The following is a 27707-nucleotide window of genomic DNA, read 5'->3' as shown; positions in this document are numbered from 1 at the left end:
ATGAAATGTTATGGAAAAAAAAATCTGAACGAAAATTTTACCACTGTGTGTCACAGTAAGCAGCAGAATATGCAAAATAAAAGATGGGAGGTATACAGCTGTTCCCCAGTTCGTATCTGAGATGCTCTGCATGACTCTCAATGCAGGGTCGTTTGCTGCTGGTAAAGCTCTTTTGTGACTGACCATACACCAGTAGTTCTGCAGAAACTTCAGGCACTCAAGGGTATGAAAAAAAGGTGCAGGTCCAATGTCTGCCAAGGATGTGGAGAATATGATTGCCAAATTCATAAAGATAGGTTTGCTTGAACTGCAGTTTGCAACAGGGAGGAAAACAATTGATCCAACATCAGTAGAAGGTGTGGCCACAACATTGCAGGAGGGGTCGAGAAGTGGTGTGAAAATATGCAGTGCACAGGGAATTGCCCAAACTCTGGACATGCCTTTGAGCATGGTGCATGAAATTCTTCGATACTTCCTGCATTGCTATACAAAATTACTCATGTTCAGGAGTTGTTTCATACTGACCTGGCAGTAAGACAAATGTTTGTTCTAGAATTTCTTACTTGCATGGAAGTGGACAATGAATGACTATGGAACATTCTGTGGACAGATGAAGCCCATTTCCACTTCTAAGGACGTGTCAGTACACAGAACTGCAGAATATGGTCAGTGGAAAATCTGCTCCCACATCAGCCGGCATCTCTTTATTCTGCAAAGTGAACAGTATGGTGCAGGTTGATAGCATTGTTTACATAGGACTGTATTTTTCTGAGGAGATGGGTTGTGGAGGTCCTGTTACCTGTACCATCACTGGCAAATTTCATTATGTCTCTAAGTTTGTCATCAAATATGTGAAGTCCAGGAATCCTACTCAGTTCACTAGAAAAACAGTTCAAACAAATCATATTAATGAGTTTTATTACAAAAAATTAAAAGACAATACTTAAATCTGACAATTACACAGATGTGTCACAAGCAAAGAGTGACATACAAAATAAGCAATTTCTTCAGTATAACAGTTCCCATGTCTGTGTTACATAGAGTGTACAAGCAAAGTAATGAGCACTGACACTTCTATCCAGCTGCTGGTCGTGAAGTGGCTATTCAACTGGAGCATCACCAGTCAGTCACGGCACTTATGTCCTCTTCACATAGGGCCTGCTGTTGTCTTGTAGTCATCCTGGAGAAGGGTCAGTCAGCGTGCGACTGGCTGACGTCTTCTCACAGCCACCTCTTTTCTATCATTCCCAAATAGCATGCTGGAGCTTGACTTTATGCCGTTACATTGCTCCCCACCAAGGTGATGGACTGTCACTGTATATGGAGCACGAAAACAGTGGGGGAGGCAGCAGGGTGGACACACTAATGGACTGGAAGCTGTGGCTGCAGGGGACGTGAGACTTCCAGTCATACCCCACTATCTGGCCTGTGCATCCAGAAGGGTACATGTCCACCTCCTGAGGCCCATACCACAATGTAGAAGGCGTTGGCTACTGCGGCATTTGTGGGTCCAGCTCCATTGGTAGGACGAGAGCAGGCAGAGGCGGCAAAGGCTCCATCTGGATGAGGTTGTCCTGTGGTGTTGTGATGACACCTTCTGGCAACTGCTGTGGCCACACTGTCCTCGGGATCTGTGAATCTGGGGGAAGAGATACAGAAGGATAACTATGCACATGGCAGTGGCGAATTTTATTGTGATGTCGGTGCTGCAATCCGTCTGGGCCTGAAATGAGATACATGCATAGGCCAATTCGACAAAGGATCTCGCCTTGCACCCACCATCTGCTGCTGCTAAAAACCCAGTAAAACACAAAATCATGCAGTTCGAAGCGATACTTCCAGCCTTCTTTTAATTCTGATAAAATGTTCCACTTCACAGTTCGACTGTGGATGGAATGGTGCACTAGTTAGGTGCTGTATGCCATTCATTCTGTATTCACAGAATGATTCAAATTCATTTGATGTGAACTGAGAACCATTGTCCAACACTATGAGTTTAGGCAAATCTTCAAAGGAAACAATTGAGGACAACACCTAAAAAGTGCTATGTGACGTCGTTGAGTTCACTGGCACAGCAAAAGGAAACTTGCTATAAAAGTCAACCCAATCAACCAACGAGTGTTCCAAAAAGATCCCGCAAAGTCTATGTGCACACATTGCCATGATGATTGTGACTTAGGCCAAGCAGAAAACATTTGTGGCTGAGCAAACTGATTTTCAACACATGCATGGCACTGTGACATAATCTGTTCTATTCGGGTGTCCATACCCAGCCAAGTGCAGTGTCGACATACTAACTGTTTCATACAAACAATCCCCCAGTGTCCTTGGTGAAGTAACTGCAATACTTCTTTTTGCAAAGCTTTGGGGATCAGCACATGTGACTGTCCACTGTCATTTTGAACAAGAATCACTCCTTTCTGTATAGCGAGGCTATGCCGACATGCAAAGTATCAGCGCGCTACTGCAATGAGTCAGGCCAAGGTGTGCGAATATACACTCCTGGAAATGGAAAAAAGAACACATTGACACCGGTGTGTCAGACCCACCATACTTGCTCCGGACACTGCGAGAGGGCTGTACAAGCAATGATCACACGCACGGCACAGCAGACACACCAGGAACCGAGGTGTTGGCCGTCGAATGGCGCTAGCTGCGCAGCATTTGTGCACCGCCGCTGTCAGTGTCAGCCAGTTTGCCGTGGCATACGGAGCTCCATCGCAGTCTTTAACACTGGTAGCATGCCGCGACAGCGTGGACGTGAACCGTATGTGCAGTTGACGGACTGTGAGCGAGGGCGTATAGTGGGCATGCGGGAGGCCGGGTGGACGTACCGCCGAATTGCTCAACACGTGGGGCGTGAGGTCTCCACAGTACATCGATGTTGTCGCCAGTGGTCGGCGGAAGGTGTACGTGCCCGTCGACCTGGGACCAGACCGCAGCGACGCACGGATGCACGCCAAGACCGTAGGATCCTACGCAGTGCCGTAGGGGACCGCACCGCCACTTCCCAGCTAATTAGGGACACTGTTGCTCCTGGGGTATCGGCGAGGACCATTCGCAACCGTCTCCATGAAGCTGGGCTATGGTCCCGCACACCGTTAGGCCGTCTTCCGCTCACGCCCCAACATCATGCAGCCCGCCTCCAGTGGTGTCGCGACAGGGGTGAATGGAGGGACGAATGGAGACGTGTCGTCTTCAGCAATGAGAGTCGCTTCTGCCTTGGTGCCAATGATGGTCGTATGCGTGTTTGGCGCCGTGCAGGTGAGCGCCACAATCAGGACTGCATACGACCGAGGCACACAGGGCCAACACCCGGCATCATGGTGTGGGGAGCGATCTCCTACACTGGCCGTACACCACTGGTGATCGTCGAGGGGACACTGAATAGTGCACGGTACATCCAAACCGTCATCGAACCCATCGTTCTACCATTCCTAGACCGGCAAGGGAACTTGCTGTTCCAAAAGGACAATGCACGTCCGCATGTATCCCGTGCCACCCAACGTGCTCTAGAAGGTGTAAGTCAACTACCCTGGCCAGCAAGATCTCCGGATCTGTCCCCCATTGAGCATGTTTGGGACTGGATGAAGCGTCGTCTCACGCGGTCTGCACGTCCAGCATGAACGCTGGTCCAACTGAGGCGCCAGGTGGAAATGGCATGACAAGCCGTTCCACAGGACTACATCCAGCATCTCTACGATCGTCTCCATGGGAGAATAGCAGCCTGCATTGCCGCGAAAGGTGGATATACACTGTACTAGTGCCGACATTGTGCATGCTCTGTTGCATGTGTCTATGTGCCTGTGGTTCTGTCAGTGTGATCATGTGATGTATCTGACCCCAGGAATGTGTCAATAAAGTTTCCCCTTCCTGGGACAATGAATTCACGGTGTTCTTATTTCAATTTCCAGGAGTGTATTTTAGCAAAATGTTCAAATTTGAATGAGCTTCCATGGCCTGAGGAATTTTCCTATAATTCAGAGGAAATGACTGAAGCAATTCAGAATTGTGAGCATTGATGTGACAACAAGATGCAGCAGAAGCATCGAAGTCTGTATCAGGGTCAATCAGAAGACGTGAAAGTGCATTTGCATTACCATGTTGAGCTGTTGGACGATACACTCTCTCATATTGTTATTGAGACAACAACAAAGGCCATCTTTACAATTTTTGGACAGTTTGTACAGGAACCAGCTTCATTGGATAAAACGAGGACTGCAGTGGCTTGTGATCCATTTACTAAGTAGAATTTTCTGCCATACAAATAGTGGTGGAATTTGGTGACACCATACACAATAGCCAATCTTTCTCTATTTGTGAATAGTTACACTGAGATCTGGACAGCACTTTTGATGCAAAAGCAATATGCCTGTCTTTATCACCAAATCTGTGCAAAAGCACTGCACCATTTCCATAGCACAGCACCATTTCCATAAGCGGAAGCGTCAACTTGCAACACAACAGGTAGGTCAAGATAAAAGTGTACCAAGCAGTGATCACTGAGAAATACATCTTTATATTTTTTAAAAGTTTCTTGGCGCTCATCTATCCAAAAAAAGGGGAAGTTCTTACGATGAAATTGATGCAATGGAGCTGCGATTTGTGTAGCATTTGATATGAACTGAACATAATAGTTCATTTTCCCTAAGACTGACTGCAATTCTGTGACGTTGTGAGGAACTGGCAGGTCCTGTATGGCTAACAAATGTGACTAAAGAGGATGTACACCTTGACTGTTTATGACATGACCAATATACAGCAACTCAGGTTTAAAATTGTCACACTTGTCCAGTGTACATTCTAGTCCTGCATCAGATAACACACGAAACAAACTACACAAATTTTCAGTGTGTTCTTCAGGTGTATGACCTGCTACAACAGTATCATCCAAATAGTTTGAACAGTTTGGTACTTGAGCAGTCAGCTGTTCCAAATACTGTTGGAAAATGGTGGGTGCAGAAGCACTGCCAAAAGGCAAATGCAAATATTTAAACAAGCCCAAATGAATGTTCACGACACATGTTTTGAGATGCTTCGTCTACTAGTATTTGAAGATAGGCATCGCACAAATCAATTTTTGAAAAGTAATGACCAGTGCCTAATCAATTCGTGAGATCCTCTGGGGTGGCAATGGATAATTATCAATCACGGTTTGTAGGATGACTGTAGATTTAAAGTCAACACAGAGGCGAATGTGAGCTGAAGGTTTGGGGAGCAAAACCAGTGGACTTGCCCATTGACTAGCTTGTATGGGCGCAATAGCTCCACTATCTTGCAGTTCTTTAAGTTCAGTGGACACTTTGTCCCATAATGCAATGGGAACAGTTCTGCCCAGCAAAATTTCGGCTGAGCATTGTCTTTCATAGTAATATGTGCAATAAAATAACAAAATTGTTAGCCTTGAATAAAGCTTCAGAAAAAGTTCAGGGAATTTTTTCAGCAAGCTACCTACACTGTCTTTGGCACTGAATGCAGTCATTGACAACAGTGTTTCCTGAATGTTAACACCAAAAAAATAAAATAAATCAAGGCCAAATATGTTCTCACAATCGCATGATTGTAGCACATGAAAGTCATAGTTTGCGTACACAAGTGATACATGGCAGGCAAAGTACATTTTCTGAGAACAGGGATGACTTGTCTATTATAAGCTGTGAGGTGTGTGCTACTTTTAGAAAGGTGTGGGGAGCCTAACAGTTCATATGTGTCACGATTCAGCAATGCAACAGAGGCACTCATGTCCAACTGAAATTTCACATGCTTCCCACTTATATGCAATTGAACAAAAAGTTTGTTGGACTGGCATAGCACTGAAGAAAGTGTTTGCTTGCTAGTTTTGCTAATGACTGCAGCAGGCTTTGAATACACTGCATTGATTACGTGAGTGGGCAGAATTCTTTTGTTTGTTCCGTTGCAAACATACGGATTGTACGTGACCTTCCTTGCTCCAAGTGCAACACTGTGCTTGTCTGGGTGGGCAGTCTTGGCATTTGTGCCACGAATAGCACCGAAGGTATGACTTAATTCTATTTGCCAGGTTGGTTGGTTAGTTTAAAAGAGAGGGGAAGGACGAAACTGCTAGGTCATTGATCCCTTGTTCCAAATAAAACAATGCCACAAGAATGAGAATAAAACAAGCGAGACTGACAACACAAAACGAAGAGAAAGGGAAAACCACAAGGATGAACAAAGGGCGACAAACACTTAAATGGACAAAAGGGGACAAGAAAACCACAGAAACACAATAAATAGGTAGAAGATATTAAAACGACAAAGCAGATTACGAGATGCCAGCCACTCTGCAGCACATTAAAACCTCCACCCTAAGAGCACTAGGGTGGAGGACACAGAGGGACAAAGGACATGCGCTAAAACTTAGATCAAATGATAAAACCCACCCTCAGGTATAAAAAGTATAATTAAATCACCCGATAAGGCATTGTCAGATAAAATAAGTGGCAACGAGTCCGGTAACCGAAGATTTCGTCACAGGGCAGTCAAAGTGGAACAGTGCACCAGAATATGGGCCACTGTCAACCGGGTGCCGCACTGACACTGAGGCAGGCCTTCACGGTGCAGGAGGTAGTTGTGCACAAGCATGGCCCATGTGGAGCCAGCATAGAACCACAGAGTCCCTGTGATAGGCCCGCATGGAGGACTGCCACACATTCGTAGTCTCCTTAATGACACACAGTTTGATGTGGTTACTAAGACTATGCCATTCCGTCTCCCAAAGCCGGAAAACCTGGTGGCACAAAAACAAACGCAGGTCAGTAATTGGAATGCCAATCTCCATAAGTGGTTTCCGTGTAGCCTGTTTGGCCAGCCTGTCAGCAAGTTCATTGCCTGCGATTCCGACATGTCCTGGGGTCCACACAAACGCCACTGAACGACCGGACTGTTCCAGGGCATAAATGGACTCCTGCATGGTTGCTGCCAGAGGATGATGAGGTTAGCACTGGTCGATAGCTTGTAGGCTGCTCAAGGGGTCAGTACACAGAAGAAATGACTCCCCAGGGCCTGAACAGATGTGCTCAGGAACACGAGATATAGCCATCAGCTCTGTAGTGAAAACACTGCAGCCATTTGGCAAGGAATGCTGTTGAATATGTCCTCCATGGACATATGCAAAGCCGACGTGACCATCAGCCATCAACCCATCGGTGTAAACCCCTTCATTGCCTCGGTACATGTCAAGAATCGAGAGGAAATGACAGCGGAGATCTGCGGGGTGAACTGAGTCCTATGGGCCGTGCGAAAGGTCCAGGCAAAGCTGCGGCCTGGGTGTAAACCATGGAGATGTATGTGAATGGATCTTGGGTATAGGTGGTAAAGGCAAGGACTCCAGTTCAGACAGAAGGGATTGGACGCGAACTGCAATTGTAAGCCCTGACCTGGGCTGCCGATGCGGGAGATGAACAACCATTTGTGGGAAAAGGCGATGGTAATTTGGTTGAGCAGGAGAACTACAAACGTGTGCAACGTAACTGGCGAGCAGTTGGGCATGCCTGACCTGCAATAGAGGGACACCAGCCTCTGCCAGGACGCTGGTCACCAGACTCGTCCTAAAAGCTCCCACCACTAGTCGAACGCCACAGTGGTGCACTGGCTCGAGTATACACAATGCTGAGGGCGCCGCCAAATCATAAACCAGACTCCCATAGTCAAGGCAGAATTGAACAAGGGCTCTCAGAGCTGCAGCAGCATACAGTGGTTTGCACCGCAGTTGGTGTTCCTCAGGCAGCGGAGGTGCTGCCAGCACTTCCGCTTAAGCTGGCGAAGGAGAGGAATCCAAGTTAATTAGGCGTCAAAAACCAGTCCTAAAAATTGATATGTCTCCACTACAGTGAGGGAATCATCAGTAAGGTAGAGTTCTGGTTCCGGATGAAAGATACAATGCCGACAGAAGTGCATAAAACATGACTTTGTGGCTGAAAACTGGAAGCCATGGGCTAGAGTCCATGACTGTGCCTTGTAGATGGGTCTCTGTAGGCACCTCTCAGCAACACCAGTACCGGATGGAGCAGTACGAAATGCAGAAGTCATCTGCATACCGGGGGGGGGGGGGGGGGGGGGGGGTGAGACGGATGGCCCTACAGCTGCTGCTAGACTGTTAATGGCCACTAAAAATAGAGATATACTCAATACAGAGACCTGCAGGACCCCATTCTCCAGGATATGGGGGGGGGGAGGGGGGGGGGGGGACTATGGGAGGCGCCAACTTGGACACGGAAAGTACGAAGCGACAGGAAATTCTGGATAAAAAACGGAAGCGGGCACCGGAGACACCACTCGCATAATGTGGCAAGGATATGATGTCGCCAGGTGGTGTCATATGCTTTTCGTAAATCAAAAATGACGGTAACAAGGTACTGGCGTCTGGGGAAGGCTGTTCGGATGGCGGACTCGAGGGACACAAGATTATCAGTGGTACAGCGACCCAGGCGGAAACAGCCCTGGAATGAAGCCAGTAGGCCACGTGACTCCAGGACCCAAACCAACCATCGACACACCATACATTCCAACAGCTTACAAAGAACATTGGTGAGGCTGATGGGCTGATAGCAGTCCAAATCAAGCAGGTTTTGGCCGGGTTCGGGGACTGGTATTATGGTGCTCTCCCGTCAGTGCAAGGGAAAGATACCATCGCACCAGATCCAGTTGAAGATCACAAGATGTCGCTTGTAGTCAGATGAGAGATGTTTAATCATCTGACTGTGGATCTGATCTGGCCCAGGAACTGTGTCAGGGGAATGTGCAAGGGCACTGAGGAGCTCCCACTCTGTAAATGGGGCATTATTGGGTTCACTGTGGCGTGTAGTGAACAAGAGGACTTTCCCTTCCATCCATAGTTTGAGAGTGCAAAAGGCTGGGGAGGGGGGAGGGTGTAATTCTCCAACGCAGAGGCACGAGCACAGCGCTCAGCAAAGTGCTCAGCAATCGCGTTTATGTTGGTAGATAACATGCCATTTATGTTGACACTGGGAACACCTGTTTGGGTCTGGTACCCAAAAACTCGTTTGATCTTTTCCCAGACTTGGGAAGGTGACACTCCTGTTTCTGTCTTTTGATAAGCTGGCAAATGTGGGACCGAAGCTGTTTAAAGTCTATGATGTGCTCCAGGGAATGGTGTCACTTATGCCTCTGTAGAGCTCTCTGATGCTCCTTAATTGCCTCAGCGACTTCCGGTGACCACCAATGGACTGTCTTTTGCCGGGGGCACCCTGAAGTACGAGGGATCACGTTTTCCGCCGCAGAAATGATCATTGTAGTTACCTGCTCAACCACCACATTGATGTTACCATGTGGGGGAGATTCAGCGGTGACAGCACAGGTGAAAGCATCCCAGTCTGCCTTGTTTAAAGGCCATCTGTGCAGTCATCTGTGGGCCTGACGCTGGAGCAGTGACAGGAAGATGGGGAAGTGGTCACTACAACACAGCTCGTCATGTGCTCTCCAGTGGATAGATGGGAGAAGGCCAGGACTGCAAACTGAGAGATCAACGGCCGAATATGTGCCATGTGCCACACTGAAATGTGTGGGGGCACCTGTATTTAAAAGGCAGAGGTCGAGTTGTGACAGTAAATTTTCGACATCTCTGCCTTGACCAGCAAGCACGGTGCCACCCCACAAGGGGTTATGAGTGTTAAAATCTCCCAAAAGTAGGAAAGGCTTAGGGACTTGATGAATCAGTGCAGCCAATGCATTTAGGGGTACTGCACCATATGGAGGAAGGTATACGTCTCAGACAGTCATTTCCTGTGTCATCCTTATCCTGACAGCCACAGCTTCAGGAAGGATTTGAAGTGGCACAAGTTCACTGCATATTGAGTTCAGGACATAGACACGAACTCCACCTGACACTCTGTTATAGTCGCTATGGTTCTTGTAATGCTGGGGACCAGATTTCCTGGGGGGCATTGCAGAAAGCAGATGTAAAGCTTAAGAGTTGCTGTAGCTCAGCCAGGTGGTGGAAGAAACCGCTGCAATTCCAATGAAAGATGATTTTATAGTCAGGCTGGGAAGGCATGAAGAGTGCAAGGAGGCAGGTTATGTCTCAGGGTCACCTACTGCCACCAATTGTGTATTTGTAGCCATTGTGATGGTGGATGAGGTGTCAGTGAGATCCAGGTCCACAGGGGATGCTAAGATCTCCACTGCACCCTCAGATGCAGAATTGGTAGGGAGTGGTGGTGCTGCGGCCACCAGAGAGTCCTGTTTCTTAGCAAACTTCTTCTTAGTTTGCTTGCTGTCTCGCTTCCCTTTAGGAGTTTGCTGGAAAGCTGTCTCCAAAGCAGCTTTAGGCACGGAGGAAGACCATGAAGCTCTTCATTCAGCAGCTTTTGGCTCCTTGAGCCACTGGCAAGTGTCCGTCGTGGCACAATTGGAGACCTTGGGAGAGAGGGCCCCAAGGGACCCCTTCTGCACAACACAAGAGGAGCCGAAGGAGGCTGTTGCTTCTCTGGCAGGGGGGAAGAGACCAATATCCCCTGCGTTCAGGGGGGCCTTGATCCCGAAGTAGGTGCTTTGGGAGCAATGGAGGAAGATTTGCCTCCTACCACAAAGGGGGCAGATGTATTCTGGTGGCTTAGAGGGCCCACTGTTCGTGGCACAGAGTGAGGAACCACTGGCACTTGGGATAGCAATGGTGATGTAGCTGCAGCATATGTTGACATCAGCTGAATGGGGTGTAATCTTTCAAATTTACGTTAAGCCTCTGTGTAAGTCAACCGGTCCAGGGTCTTGTACTCCATAATTTTCCAGCCCTTTTGGAGTACTGGTCAGTCTGGTGAGCAGGGAGAGTGGTGCTCTCCACAGTTGATGAAAGTGGGAGGAGGCGCACATGGAGTACGTGGGTGCAGTGGACATCCGCAGTCTCGACATGTGGCACTGGAAGTGCAGCGGGAAGACATGTGCCTGAACTTCCAGCACTTAAAGCACTGCACAGGGGGAGGGGCATATGGCTTAACATCACAGCAGTAAACCATCAACTTGACCTTTTCATGCAATGAATCACCCTCAAAGGCCAAGATGAAGGCACCGGTAGCAACCCTGTTGTCTTTGGATCCCCTGTAAATGCGCCAGGTGAAATGAACACCCCACCACTCTAAATTGATGTGGACTCATTGTCAGACTGCAAGAGGAGATCGCAATGGAAAATGATCCCGTGGACCATGTTGAGGCTTTTATGGGAAGTGATGGAAACAGGAATATCACCCAGCATGTCACAGGCGAGTAATACTCGGGATTGGGGTGGGGATGCTCCTCAAGGTGTTCAATGAAAAATTGAGGCTTCATAGGTAGAAAGGAGTCCCCATCAGTTCTGCTCCAGACTAAAAACCGAGGCGAATATGGCTCTGTCCGTTCTGTAGCCCTACATTCTTCCCATGATATAGTGAGGGAGGGAAATGGTTTAGGGTGATACCTGTTGGCACTGTACTCGATCCTGCCCTTCTCAGAGACTACTGGGGCCATACGGTCACCAGCAAGAAATGACTTAGTCCACTTCACTGGGGGTCATCCACCCTGATGCCACCCTCTCTGATCAGGGGCTCTCCCCACAGGCACCACCCAGCCACAGCAAAGGCCAACTGGCATGATGGCCATTGCCGGGAGTCCTGATGCCCCAGGAAGGCAGGCATCTACTCCTCAGCATACATAGGGAGTTTACAGCTCAGGCATCAGCAGAGTGATCCCTCTGTTGTCAGAAGGCTACCACCAAATGGGTAAATGACAGCCCCACCACAATGGACTGGCTACCATGCTAGATATTGGGTGCAGAGAAATCCAATATTGTTACAGGGTGAAAGAGGACAGGAGACAATGGAAGAAGATGACATACTCCGGAAAGTGTCCACACCCAAATAGTTGAATCGCTGGTGGAGATGCAAAGCCATGACAAGAGATTCAGGAGATCGAATCTAAGGGCACTATGGATAACTCATGCACCACATAAGGCATCATTCCCCATATGGCCTGCACTTTGTAGAATTTTGAAAGTGGCTGGTCAAACTATAGAAAGGGACCTCAACTCATAGGGCCGAAAAGTGTGAGACTCCTTTTAGTCACTTCTTACGACAGGTAGAAATACCTCGGGCCTATTCTCACCCCAAGACCCACAGGGGATCTATTAACCTGTTTAGAGAGCTGTTTACATGGCATGGTGCACATGAACTGTTTCTGCCTAAAGAGCCAGTCATGAGCAAGGGACGACTCAACCTGGCTGCTCAAATTTATCGGCGAACACGATACCTGAATCATACTCATCTTGTATTTGCATGTGTTAAAATGATGGATATGAGTGTTTCAAAATCTGTTCTCTAAGTCTGACATCAGTTACATTGTACACGATCGCATCACATAACATAACATCAGAATATAAAGCACCACAAGCACATTTGAATTTGCATTTCTTCGTCATACCCATCAAATCTGTTACACACTGACGATAAGTTTTTTCTGACCTTTTCTTGTAATGAAAGAATGGTACCTAGCTGCCACTACATTCACTTGTTGGTCATAATACTTAGAGAATCTACAACCTGATCATAGGAAAGTTTACTCAGAGTGGCATTAGGGAACAATTTCTGAATGAAGCAAAAAACTGCGCTTCCTACTGTTGGTAAAAAGTAATGTAGTTTCACAGTAACTGGTACTTTCGTCTCTGTGGCAATTTCAAAGCCACTGTAAATGCTCAATGCCTTATCGACACTTACCCTATGCTTCGACCTGAAGAATTGTTCACTAAACTTCCTGGAGGCCAGTATTTTTCTAAACTTGACCTGTCAGAAGCTTATCATCAACTTCCTCTCGACGCTGCTTTCCGGCAGTTTCTGGTCCTTAACACGCCTTTCGGCCTCTACCAATACCAACGATTGCCATTCGGGGTTGCCAGCGCCCCTGCTTTCTTTCAGCGATTCTTGGAACAATTATTGTTCACTGTCCTTGGGTGTATAAATTACCAGGACGACATTGTTGTCACTGGCTCCACCACTGACGAACATCTTCAAAATCTCCGCACACTTTTTCATGTCTTAGAGACAGCCGGTCTTAAGTGTAATCTTCAGAAATCAAAATTTTTCTGCATCTATCACGTACTTGGCGTTTCAACTCTCTCGGGATGGTATTCATCCACTTCAGCAAACTGTCGCTGCGATCGATGCCCTTCCTCGCCCTACATCTGTTAAGGAACTGCAGGCCTTCTTAGGAAAAATAGCATACTATCACAGGTTTTCACCGTCTTCTGCTTCGGTGGCTCAGCCATTGCATTGCCTGTTGCATAAAAACATGCCTTTTCACTGGTCCTCGCCATGCGATGTGGCTTTCCAGAAATTGAAGACTATGCTGAAACAGGCCTCATGCCTGGCTGCTTATCGACCTGGCCAACGTCTTGTTCTTGCCACGGACGCCTCTCAATACGGGGTTGGTGCAGTCCTTGCGCACTGTTTTTCTGACGGTTCTGAACAACCCATTGCTTATGCCTCCAAAATGCTCACGGATGCCCAACAAAAGTATTCTCAAATTGAAAAAGAAGCTTTGGCCATTATTTATGCTCTTCATAAGTTTGGTGTTTTTCTCTATGGATCCAAATTTCATCTTGTTACGGATCACAAACCACTTGTTTCCTTGTTTCATCCATCAACATCACTTCCCGACAAGGCTGCACACCGCCTCCAGCGTTAGGCTCTTTACTTGTCTCGTTGTAATTATGAGATTCATTTCCGGTCAACGGCTCAACATGCGAATGCTGATGCACTGTCTCGCCTTCCCATGGGTCCTTATCTGGCATTTGATAGGGACAAACTTTTGTGTTTCCACCTGGATGTTGCCAAGCAGCGGGTTGTGGATGGATTCCCCATCACTGGGGACCGGCTGGTGGCTGCTACGGGTTCTGACCTTACCCTCTCCCGGGTTTTACGCTGTATTCAGAAGGGTTGGCCAGATCGTCCATCCGCTAAGACTTCTGATCTTGCGGAACTACTACACTTTGCGTTACCGCCTCACTGCTAGGGATGGTGTTATCCTCCTTTCCACCGAAAATGCTTCTCCGTGTGTTGTGGTACCTGCGTCTTTGCGTGCTTTGGTCTTGCGCCTCCTTCACCAAGGGCACTGGGGTGTCTCTCACAGAAAATTTCTGGCGCGCCGTCATGTGTACTGGCCCAGCATCGACTCTGAAATTGCACACATGGTCGCTGCCTGTGGCCCTTGTGAGTCACAGGCCACCACCCTGAAGTCATCTTTGTCACTGTGGCCTTCGCCTGAGAAGCCCTGGGAGCGTATTCATGCTGACTTCACGGGACCTTTTTTAGGTACACCTACTCTAACTTTCCTTTCATTGTCTGTTGCACGTCGCCTACCACCGCAGCAACCACCAATGCCCTAGCTCGCATTTTCTCTTTGGAAGGCCTTCCCTCTACTCTTGTCACTGATAATGGTCCACAATTTGCCTCTTCCGATTTTTCGGATTTTTGTGCCCGTCATGGCGTCATGCATGTCACGGCCCCTCCGTTCCATCCACAGTCAAACAGTGAGGCTGAACGACTGTTCGCACATTTAAAGCTCAGATGAGGAAACTCCTGACTTCTTCTGCTGCTGATGATGCCCTTCTCCAATTTCTGGCTTCTTACCGTTTCACCCCCATGGGCGACGACAGCCCGGCTGCGCTCTTACACGGCCAACAGCCCTGCACGCTACTTCATATTCTGCGGTCTTCCACTTCACGTCTGCGGGTGCCTTTGCTTGACCGGTTCACCGCCAGCTACCTTGTATGGGTATGGGGATATGGCAAGCGGCAAAAATGGAGTCCTGGCCGCATCTTACGACACCGTGGCCGACGCCTGTATGAACTCCAGACGGACACGGGTGTTGCAGTGCGTCATTCAGACCAGCTTCAGCCTCGTGTGCTGACGACGCCTGTTCCGGATGCCACTACACCACCATCGGCTCTACCTGACGCTCGGGATCCTGGAATCTCTCATTGCTCACAACGCAGTCCTCTCACCATCATATCGGTGCCAGCACAAGAACTGACGCCAACAGGAGACATGCCCATGCAGGAACCAGATGACCATCATCTGTCGGAGCAACACTACTCGCCTCCTTCTTCCACGGACGCGGACACATCACCCATGTCTCCTGTTATAACAACCAGACTTGCCGCAATGGGCAGATTGGTGCACGGGGCCCCAGCAGATTCGACCCCCACGTCTCCTGTCATCTCGACCCGTTATCATCGGGGACACTTCCGTCCGTACGGGAAGCCTCCTCCTCAAGAATTTACGGCCAGTCAAACAACACCTATGTACGTTAGCAATCTATGGGCCACCTCCATCAAGACCTGTGCAAAAACTTCAAAGGGGGGGGAAAGTGTTGTGACTCGCCGATCTTTCAAAGTGCCACTGTGCAGTTACGCACCTCCTCTACACACGGTGCTGTCTGTCAGCCATGCAGCAGCAGTGCCACCTAAGCGGCCAGCCAGCCAGCGGCCACTAGACTCGGACTCAGTTTATGATTTGACTGTTAAAGTGACACACGTCTTACTCTGTTTACTTGATCTGTGACTTTCATGTATTGCATCGTCCTTGAAATATATTTGTTCAACTTGAAGTTATAACACGACCCCTCACATGGTTCCATTGCTAGCAGTTATCTTTGCAGACATGTACAGCTGTGCCTGCTGTAATAAAAGAAGTGATGATTGATATAGATCAGCATATGAATCCTCTTCTGCTAATCACTCCTTATTCACAGTGTCTTCATCCAAACTTGTGTCATGTACATAATTATCATCTTCGTCAGTGAAGTCAATTTCCAATTCAACTTCATAATTTTCCTTGTTTTCCACTTACTCTGTCTAATGTTTGCTGTAATCTGTCATTCTAACCACATATGTGTAATGCAAACATGGAATATTACTTTAGTATGATTGACTGCTTTAATACTACCTATGTATATATTGTTTACTGACACACTCTATACCCTCATGAGTTTGTCACAGTTGGATCAATGAAGTAAGAAATAAATAAATAAGAGATGTTCATCAGAAAGTCTACGCTGATGACAGATGTTCGAGAACGTGCTTTGTGGACAAAAAAGATATAAATTATGGTTGACTGGAATTTCCATGTGCCAAATTGCAACACTGAGAAGCAAATGCGCTGCATGACTGCTGACTGTTGCCACTCCATTGTTGGATGATCTACATACATTAAAAAAGGAAATTACAGTGGGTTCGAATTGACCCCTTCCGCCATTCTAGGTATATTGAATGAAATGTTGAAAAATATATAAGTATTCTGCAAATCCTAATACATGACTGCAAAGAGGAGAAAAAAATTAGGAAAATTCATTTGATTTTGTTAATGAAGTAAATAAATCAGATACGACAATGAAGGAAAAAATATGACAGATGTCTTTTGACCACTTCCACTGTTTTACTGTCAAATGTCACACTGCACAGTACAGTTGGTTTAATGTGGAACTCACACCATAGCTATCATATTGCAATTCTTCTGTAATTTGTAGCTGAATCCATTTACGTTATGACATTTTCAGCACCATATAGTGGGAAAATTTTCATAAATTTTTATTGTTTCCATCACATTTCTGTAATAACTTCAAGTTGAACAAATATATTTCAAGGAAGACGCAATACATGAAAGTCACAGATCAAGTAAACAGAGTAAGACGTGTGTACACTTTAACAGTCAAATCATAACTGAGTCCAAATCTAGCGGTTGCTGGCTGGTTGGCTGCTTAGGTGGCGCTGCTGCTGCATGGCTGGCAGACAGCGCCGCATGTAGAGGACGTGCGTAACTGCGTGGCGGCACTTTGAAAGATGCAACAGGTGATGCAACGGCTGAGCCACCGAAGCAGCAGATGGTGAAAACCTGTGATAGTATGCTATTTTCCCCAAGAAGGCCTGCAGTTCCTTAACAGATGTAGGGCAAGGAAGAGCATCGATCGCATTGACAGTTTGCTGAAGCGGATGAATACCATCCCGAGAGAGTTGAAACCCCAAGTACATGATAAATGCCAGAAAAAATTTTGATTTCTGAAGATTACACTTAAGACCGGCTGTCTCTAAGACATGAAAAAGTGTACGGAGATTTTGAAGATGTTCGTCAGTGGTGGAGCCAGTGACAACAATGTCGTCCTGGTAATTTATACACCCAGGGACAGTGAGCAATAATTGTTCCAAGAATTGCTGAAAGATAGCAGGGGTGCTGGCAACCCCGAATGGCAATCGTTGGTATTGATAGAGGCCGAAAGGCGTGTTAAGGACCAGAAACTGCCGGGAAGCAGCGTCAAGAGGAAGTTGATGATAAGCTTCTGACAGGTCAAGTTTAGAAAAATACTGGCCTCCAGCAAGTTTAGTGAACAATTCTTCAGGTCGAGGCATAGGGTAAGTGTCGATAAGGCATTGAGCATTTACAGTGGCTTTGAAATCGCCACAGAGACGAATATCACCATTTGGCTTAGCAACAAAAATGACAGGAGAGGACCACTCACTGGAAGTGACAGGAAGCAAGACCCCTGAAGCAGTGAGACAATCCAGCTCCCGTTTGACCTGATCACAAAGGGCCACAGGAATGGGTCAAGCCCGAAAAAACTTGGGCCGAGCAGTGGGTTTGAGCGTGATATGAGCTTCAAAGTCGTTTCCATGGCCTAACCCAGGACAAAAAAGGGACGACAATGTCGTCAACAAGGAATCCAGTTGAGAATAAGGAATAGCATCAGAGACGATATTGACAGAGTCATCTATGGAGAACCCAAAAACACGAAAGGCATCGAAACCAAAAAGATTCTCCGTGTTACTATGGTCGACCACAAATATGGGAACAGTGCGAACGACAGATTTGTAAGATACCTCAGCATCAAATTGTCCCAAGAGAGAAATCTTCTGTTTATTGTAAGTCCGTAATTGCTTAGTGACAGGTGACAGGATTGTAGAACCCAACTGAAGATACGTCTGAGAATTGATGATAGTGGCAGCAGAACCAGTATCCACCTGCATGCGAACATCTTGACCAAGTATTTGGACAGTGAGGAATAACTTCCCTGAAGGGGAAGAAGTACAATTGACAGACAACACAGAATCAGAATCAGTGTCATGTTCATGAACATCATATATGAGGTCGCATTTGCAAACGGATGACACATGACCCCTTTTTTTTGCATTTGTGACACACGGCCCAACATTGTGGACAATCTTCTCGTGAATGTTTCGTAAAACACCACGGACATGAAGGAAGTTGCCGTGGGTTTTGCTGTAGTTTCTTAGAGGTTTGTTTACGGCTAGGCCGAGGCTGCACTTGGGAGCGTACTGCGGCCACGTCGGCTGGCGGGGACACGCCACACGCTTCGTCAACAGTGCACAGAGGTTGTATTCCCCCGACGTCACCCCAGGCCTCTATTTGCACTCCAGTAATGCGAGGAATTTCAAAAGACTGAGCGATGGATAGGACTTCATCTAGAGTCAGATTTGCCAACTGAAGGCATGTTGCCAAACTTCTATGTCGGGCGCCGATCGGATAATAGCATCCCGTGCCATGGAATCGGCGTAGGACTCTTTGTGAAATTCAGTAACAAATTGACACTTTCTACTGAGGCCGTGAAGTTCAGCAACCCAAGTGCGATAGGATTGATTTGGTAGTTTTTGACAACGATAAAAGGCAACACGAGAGGCTACCACATGCGTATGCTTTTGAAAATAGGCGGACAGAAGTGAGCACATTTCAGCAAAGGACAAAGACGCAGGATCTTTCAAAGGAGCCGATTGTGACAACAACCGATACATTTTAAGTGAAATCCATTAAACGAACAGATACTTACAAGTTTGTTTGTCCGCGACATGAAATGCCAAGAAGTGCTGTCAAAGACGTTTTTCGTAATCAGACCAGTCTGCCGCCGTCTCGTCGTAAGGAGGAAAAGTAGGTAGAGACAACGGCGAGAGACACACCGCATTTGATGCCGCGACGAAATCACGAATCGCATTTGTGAGAAGCGTTTGCTGTTCTGTAAGACCTAGCAATAGTTGCTCTAAAGTAGCCATGGAAACATGTGGATCAATGATGGAAAAGAAAAATCACTACCTCATCACCAATTGTAATAACTTCAAGTTGAACAAATATATTTCAAGGAAGACGCAATACATGAAAGTCACAGATCAAGTAAACAGAGTAAGACGTGTGTAAACTTTAACAGTCAAATCATAACTGAGTCCAAATCTAGCGGTCGCTGGCTGGTTGGCCGCTTAGGTGGCGCTGCTGCTGCATGGTTGGCAGACAGCACCACATGTAGAGGACGCGCGTAACTGCGCGGTGGCACTTTGAAAGATCAGTGAGTCACAACAATTTCCCATTTCTTTGATAATATTCCATTCAAATTTGACATCGTTCTGAGTAGCTATTCTTTTTTTATGGCATTTTGAACCTGGAACTTTAATTATAATCACCCTGTTGTATGAAAATAAACATAAGTCTGATATGACCTGCTGATGACAAAAAGGGAAGAGGACACATACTTTCATAGGGCCAATCCACAGAACAACTTATAGGAAGCTACAGTGAGCATACTGTTACCTTCTCATAAACATGTATAATGAGTGAAATTGTTTGCAAATCTGTGATGAGGAGAACAAGTAAGACATGATGTTCATCACTTTATTAATAAAGGTATTACCTAACCAGGTAGCTGAGCATATTAAAGCAGCCCTTCTGGGATGTGAGGTGGTGAGCTTGATCCAGATTTAATCTGACTTGTGGATTAATGATGAGGGCTGCTGAGTAGGCCAGACAGGATGTGGTTTTTAGACTGTTTCCCACATCCAACGAGGTAAATGCTGGTCTGGTACGCACATTCTGCCTCAGCTACATGCTATGCAAACTTTTAGCAAACATTCTTACACTTGAACATAAATCTAGATGCAGGTGATAGGTGGGGTACACCAATTCTATCTTGGTGGGGGGGGGGGGGGCATTTGGAAGGGCATCTGGCCAACACTTACCACTAACATTGCTCAAACACTTATAAATACTGACCCTGTAGAAGAAATGTGAAAAGGGAAAAGAAGAAGAACAAGAAAAGTAAAGCTATTAACCCTTTAACAGCTCTCTTGTAAGTAAGTTAATCCTTTTTTGTGGATGGTGTAAACACTCTCCACAGGAGTGTTGCAATACATCTCTTTTAGACAAATGCAAGGAGATTTTACCTGCATTTGTATCCTCGCTCCTTCCATATGGATCTCGATCCTGTTCGTGTTCAACGGTAACACTGGAACAATCTTATTAATGTAGTCTAGGTATCATTCTCCCCTTTACTTTGTGCTTAGGAACCTGTTGCAGTTGGGGGAGGAATTTGCAGAACTCTTAAGAGATTTCTGGGAAACCTCTAAAGCCATTCAACTTGTATTTATATAACTGTGTTCAGCATATGGTAAAACCTCAATTCTGCAATTGCACAATTTATGCCCTGGTCTCTTTGAAGTACCTTTCTACAATTTTAAGCTCTTTCATAGTTGACTGTTTATTTCTAGATGGGAACACACTGTTTTATATCATTCATGTGATAGTGGAGGAATTTGCTCAGTTTTATTTTGCTCAACATTTTATTGGAGAAGATAGAGTTCTTTCAATGGATACATATTTTGTTAGTATATGTACATATTTTACTACTCAATCCAGAATACTCTGTATTGTTGAATTCAATGTGGAAGACTGTACCTTATAATTCCTTTTCATGTGCAATTTGATGGGTAAGTTTTACCTCTTTCATCTTCTGCCTTACAATATAAAACAACTATCCAATTAAAACCACTATCTCTACTTTACACTGTTAATTACTTGGACAGTTAAAACAAGTAAGCTACGTTCTCTTCTATATTTATGTAGGAATATACTGTATTTACTTGACGCTGCATGTCAAGACAATATGGTCACTCAGCTAGAACAGTTTGTCGTAATACAAGCACAGAAGAAACAGGCACAAACAGATGACACATGAAATTAATATGAAGGGAAAAAGTGCAAGTACTAAGACTGGTTGCTTACAGGCAGAATAGAATAAAATGCAAAAGAATGAATGGGAGATCGAAATAGTAGTAATTGTTCCCTGTCACTCAAGGAGAAGGAAGGCTAACGCAAAACAAGGAGATGATATAAATAAGAAAAAAGAAGTGAAGATTAGGTTTTAACATCCCATTGATGACCATAAAGAAGGATAATGTCTGGGGAAGAAACAAAGTATGAAGACGAAAATATAAGAAAGAATTCTGTAAAAATTCAGATGGCAGTAATCACATCAACAAAGAGTCTAAAACACAGTATGCATCTGCTAAACATTTTAAAAATGTAGGAAACCTCAAGTACGCAGCTGGGATGTTCAACAGAAAGTAAGCAATTCAGTAGACATTAGAGGAGGTCTGAAGGAAGAAGCGCAGACGGAAATATGGAAGGATCTGATCCTGCCCGTCTGCTTTGACCCATGACGTCACAAATATGGCGGAAACGACCATAAACCACGATTCCAATATGGCGCATATAAAGTAGTTACGTACACATTATGAGGACGAAAATACATCGAAAAGCAAACATACACACATTCCACAAAAAGTCTGACACTAACGGGACAGGCGTGGGAAATAGGGGGTTTCTGGGTGGGGACAAACTAAATATAAACAAATTTAGACACCCACCCCCATACAAAACCACGCAAAACGAGGAAAAAACCAACATCACAAAACTCCCCAAATACCACTAAACACAATATTATCTGGAATCGGACACTTCCCTTGACCTATATAGCTCAACAGCAGGTCCCGATCTCATAAATTAGGACCTAACACTTCCCTTGACCTATCTAGCTCAAAAACATCTCCCGATACCAAAACCAACATTCCCAGCCACACATTGGGATCGAACACTTCCCTTGACCTGTTATCCTTACAACATCTCCACATACAGCCGTTCCTAGTCCGAGACGCCGGAACTTTAAGTAAGCCTCATTTCTTCACAGCATACCGAACACTTCATGACTTCATCCAAAAATCCGAATAGTTGAAGAAATTTTATTAGAGACAACGCACTGTCCCCCATCGTAGCTGACAACCAAAAACTGTTGACCCTGTCAGTCATATCCATGCCTACCAAAGACATAAAAAAGCAATTTACCAAAATTCACACGACGCCACACTCGCAAACTAAACCAAAAACATCACCTAACACACCACCAGAGAGCACCACCGATTGCATCAAAACGACACCTACAAACACGCCTCTCTCACTAACTAAATTCCGTGCCATCGTGACGTCATACACAACAACAGCCTTATGTCACAGGTCAAAGCCGACGGGTGGGATTGGACGCTTCAGTCAACTCGCACAGACTGGTAAATCATGATTCATGGAGTTACAAATTTCTTGATAGTAATTAAAGCACTGATTGTATGAGACAGCATGTCACATTAGTAAAAATGCATCACTTGCTGACAAGATAGAAGAGGACAAACCATTCCATCCAGCTAAATGTCAAAAAACTAATTGAGACTCTTGCTGTCTCAGAGTAATGCTTGTAGTACATCCATACTTGTATGTGTGACTACATACTGGTGTGACTGTGCTATAAAGAGTAGTTTATAAACAAAAGTGAAATTTTATAAACTTTATTTATTTGTGTAGTCAGACCACATTGGACTACTGCAGCATTGGAAGACCTAGTGACAGGAACAACCAAATGAAAAAACAATTGATTCAGTTTGTTACTGGAAAACAGTCATCTAATTTGGTTGTAGTTTCACGTGTCAGCAGAATTATTCATTCATTATTTTGAGCAAAACTACTCTATGTGAGCAAACAAATGAAAACAATTTAATCAGTCGGTTGTAGCTTTACGAATTGATTGGACTAAACATTCAGTCTTTTGAGTGAAACCAGTATGTGGGAGCAACCAAATGAAAACCGTCAATGCAGACCAGCGTATTCAGTTCTGAGCAGACACATTCAATCAATTTGCCATTGTTAAAGCATTATTGTTGTGTTGTACCCTGATGGAGGTTGCAACATACATACATGAATCCCTCAGTTAGACAGCAAGTGGTGTGGGATTTTTCAGATCCACCAATGCTTTGGCACACTACAGGCTTCATGCAAAGGAATAAGTTGACAACATGGTTCAGGGTTTAGCTGAAGTTTATCAGGTCTCTATGGTTGGAGACAGCATACAAACTCGGGTATAAGGCTAGGGAGGTACAAATGAAGAAATGAGCTTCTGGTTTGGTACCTTGGTCTGATTTTATTGCTTCTTCCTGAGCTTACATGAACATGCTGAAGAGCACAGTCACTGGGTCACAATTTTAATGAGTGGAGAACATAGATGAGGCTTACTAGACACTCAAATTACCAGAACAAATAGCCTGCCTGCCCTATCACTTAGACTAGAATCATGAAAGGGAGCCAGTTTCTTATTGCTCAAATTGAACCCTCAGGTCCTGTATACATCACACTGTAAATGACAATAGTCATAGCTACAAGTAAGCCATGATAGACAAACTACCCACAGATACGTACAGGCAAGAATGCAAGTCTTTCTTAGGGGACAAGCTTAACTGAATACACGTATTTCCCTTGCATAATTCTCTGCTGTCAGTTGATGGTCACCCAAGACTCATCTGCTGTCAGGAACTCTTGAATCAACTCCGTCCTGCTCGTCAACTGGTGGCATCTTTATACTGTGTTGTGGTTGTTTGCTTATAGATGGTACGTGATCATGTCACACTTTTACCCACAATTTGCAACCAGCCAGCTTGAAATTATTGGTTTCTTAATGCTCGTCACCTCATACTGATATCGCTAAAGTTTCAAGCACTGTACATCTCTGCCTAGGTTTCCAGACTGTAATTGTTAAAATTGTTACCAAGATGACTTTTTTGCTGGGAATCCTTTCATGATTTAGTCATTACTCATTTCTTAATGCTTGTGACCTCATATTTGTCTGATGAAAGCATTAAGCCCCATACATCTCCATCTAGGTTTCCAGGCTTTCCTTGTTAAAATTCTTACCCAGACAACTTATTATATTTTTGTTGATCATCCCTCTATGAGTCGGTTATTACAGTTGACTGAACTCTGTTATTGCCTCACACACACACAGGATTTAACTTTTACAAGCTTTCAGGGCCAGTGGCTCCATTTTATGGCAGAAGAGTTGGAGAGGAAGGAAGAGGGGTGAAGGAAAAGGACTGCAGAGATGTAGGGAAACGGGTATAGTTCAGAAAAGTCACCCAGAACCTCGGGTCAGGGTAGACTTACAGGACGTGATGAGAAAGAAAGACTGATTGTTGGGGACTGTAACGGGCAAGATTTGAAAATCTGGGAGCTTAAAGATGGAAGACAGGGTAATACACAAGACAGAGATTACTACGAAAACATCATGCATGCCTTAACAAAAGTGAAAAGCTAAGTGCACTGTATGTAACAGAGGTGGCAGGCAGGACAGCAAAAAATAAACAAGCCAGAAAATGGAAGATGTAGAAAACTAAAATGGAGTGAAGAAAGGACAAGTTACAGGAAAGAAATGCTGAGATGGAAGGAATTAATGTAAATTAAGACCAGGTGGGTTGCGACAACCAAGGACATGTACTGCTAGTTCCCACCTGTGGAGTTCTGAGAAACTGGTACCTGTGTGGTGCAACAGGCGCAGAGATCACGACTGTCATGTTGTACAGCACACTCTGCAACAGGATATTGTTTGTTGCCTGTATACACCCTCTGCCTGTGTCTATTCATCCTGACTGATAACTGGGTAGTAGTCATACCACTGTATAAGGCTGAAGAGTGTTTAAACAACATCTGGTATATGGCATGTGTTGTTTCACAGGTGGCTCGCCCTGTGATAGTATATTTTTGCCAGTTACATGGTGGGAATAGGTGGTGGTAGGAGGGTGCATAGGGCAAATCGTGCTGCTGGGACAGTCACAGGAGTAGGAGCCACAGGGTAGGGAGATGGGTGCAGAAGGAGCATAGGGTCTGACAAGGATATTGCGGAGACCAGGTGACGAAAAGCTATTCTAGGTGTGGCTGGCAAAATCTCACACAGAATGGATCACACTTCAGTCCATGATTTTAGGAAGTCATGGCCTTGGCGAAGAAGCTGATTGATACATTCAAGACCAGGATAATACTGGGTGACAAGTGGAGTGTTCCAAAGTGTGACATACAGTATTTGCAAGGATGATTCATATTATGAAACTATATTAACTAAAAAAATTCAAAGAAAATTAATTAATGATGAAACATTTTTCTTGCTAAGAAAATACTTCCAATAAGTTACAGTATATGGTTTAAAAGCAAGTGAGTAAATCATTAAACAATTAAAAAAATGTATCTTATATGATTTGTCCTCATGTCACCTCAGCATTACCAAAATAGAATTATCGGTGGTGGGTGTAAACCAACAGGAAAAGGAGAAGAGCTTCAATAAATTTAAACAGAAAAGTAATTGTTAATTTATTTAAACATAGATTTATAATGTAGTACCAATTACTAAGCTGTTTTAAAAAGTCCCAATTGATTGAAAGTAGAATGAAAAAGTCATATCCATCTTTGGTTTGCAGCTCCTTGTATTGGCCGTGTTTGCAGTTAACATTTTTGGGATTTGAGGTCCGCCTGTTACGCAAAACACCGTTTTTCTCAGTACCCAAACATGTTTCGGCACCACTGTGCCATCATCTGTGGGTTTTCGTTTTTATTTATTCTGCAATGTGAACATTTTTGTTACATGATTATAAAATTAAGTGCATTTTTAGTTCAAACAACAGATCGTTTCTTTTTGTAAATACCTTTACATTTGGTGAGCATGAATTTACTGGACCACTCTTGCGTTAATTATTACAGGTAGCTTGTCATCTGCAACCAAACCATGTTGATGAGAAAGTTTTTTGCTGAGAGTTAACCTATATTCTAGAGTGTAATTTAGTTTTTCGCGCCTATTTTCGTACTTACTTACGTTTTCGTGTGACAAGCACTTCCATTCTCCGCATCATGCTGAGATGTTGTGATGCATACGTAACTATAGCAAGTATTTTTCACAAATTACATAGTAAAACGCTTTTTACTACACCAGAACACAGTGTGATTGTGTTTTGTTGTGTGTCCCAGCCCAGTCAGTGTTCATTTGTTTTCCAGAGAGTTTGGCGCCAAATTTGAATTTTATTTGCATTTTATCTTTGTGTGTGTTTCTTAGCGGTCCTTGTTGTCTTTTATATGGTATTCCTATTTGTGTGCAAATGGTGCGTCTTTGCAGATTTTAGTGTATTTATTTTTCGTACGTGTGTGTGTCTGTGTGTGTGTGTGTGTGTGTGTGTGTGTGTAGGCTTTATCTGTTTGTGCTGTTTTCATTTGTAAAGTTCCTTTTAATGTGTTAAATAGTGTGCCCTTGCAGAGTGTAGTGTATTCGTTTAAGACCTGTTTTCCTTCCACTATTGCCTTCTTTATATGGAAGTTTTCCTCAATGGTCAGTTTGCTGTATAGGCTGTGGCTGGGTTTTAGCATTCTAAGTCTGTTTCTATTGTGGTTGGGTGGTGGTTGTTGGCTATAAGGTGGTCAGCAAATGTGCTATGGGAGCTGTTGCTTTTTAAAGCTCTGAGATGTTCTGAATATCTTGTTTTGAAGTATCTGCATGTTTGTCCTATGTATACTGACTGGCAAGTGTTGCATGTGAGTTCATATATTCCTGACCTGTTAAATTTATCCAGGGGTGTTTCTTGTGTTCTGGTCTTTTTCTGTCTTGTGTTCTCCATCCGGTATCCTATTTGGAGTCCCTGTTTCTTTAATATGTTGCCTATTCTGTGAACAATCTTGTTATTGTAGGTGAGTATGTGCCATTTTGTTTTGTGTGTGTGTTGTTGCTCTTTTGTGGCTTGTGTGTGGTCATTGTTTGTGTTTTTTGTTGTTCTGTGCTGGGTAAGGATTTGTGTGTGTGTGTGTGGTGGGTTCATTTTTGTACTGTTTGCATGTTTTTGGTTTAACTTGCCTACCATATGGGTAGTGTAATCATTTTCTACTGCTATTTGTTTTTTTGTGTTTAGTTCTTGTGTTCATGCAGGCGATGGCGTGATGAACCATCCCTGTTTCTTCTTCTCTTCCTAGCAAATCTATTCATCAAGAATCAGCAACATTAATGGCCATGGGTCCCTTTGAAGTAAAATATTCCGGAGGTAAACTAGGTTCCCATTCGGATCTCCGGGCGGAACCTACTTCGAAGAGATTCAGGCCGAAATGAACTTTCAGGTTGGGAACATGGAATGTTAAAAGTTTGAACAGGCCAGGAAGATTCCAGACATTATTAGACGAATTAGATAGATATGATGTAGACATTACAGCTATTCAAGAAACTCGGTGGCAGGGGGCGGGTAGCATAAAGAGGGGTAACTATACATTTTTCTATAGAGGTGCGGAAGCTCACAGTTTTGGAACAGGTTTCGCAATACAGGGAAAAGTGCTTCACGCAATCAGAGATATAAGGTTCATTAGTGACCAACTATCAGTTATAGTGTTGTCCGGCAGGTGGAATAGACTAGTAGTAATTAATGTACACGCACCAACGGAGGACACTGAAGAGGTTGTTAAAGACAGCTTTTATGAAGAACTAGATCAACTGTGGGATGAGTTCTCCTCGTATGATACAAAATTAATCATAGGTGATTTTAA

The 27707-nt window shown here is 44.8% G+C and overlaps 1 long non-coding RNA gene across 1 annotated transcript; it reads right to left on the bottom strand.

The window, feature by feature from the left end:
- Nucleotides 1–1470: 1470 nt before the first annotated feature.
- On the bottom strand, nucleotides 1471–26073 carry LOC126470589 (uncharacterized). Its single transcript, XR_007586257.1, has 4 exons — nucleotides 26005–26073; nucleotides 25838–25904; nucleotides 25536–25752; nucleotides 1471–1639 (listed from the first exon to the last, which is right to left on the bottom strand). It is a non-coding gene; the product is annotated as an uncharacterized LOC126470589 (long non-coding RNA).
- Nucleotides 26074–27707: the final 1634 nt, after the last annotated feature.

Source organism: Schistocerca serialis, chromosome 3 (assembly GCF_023864345.2).
Source record: "Schistocerca serialis cubense isolate TAMUIC-IGC-003099 chromosome 3, iqSchSeri2.2, whole genome shotgun sequence".
Lineage (NCBI taxonomy): Eukaryota > Metazoa > Arthropoda > Insecta > Orthoptera > Acrididae > Schistocerca > Schistocerca serialis.
Note: the sequence above shows the minus strand (reverse complement) of the source record. Positions and strands in the feature narration are given on the sequence as shown.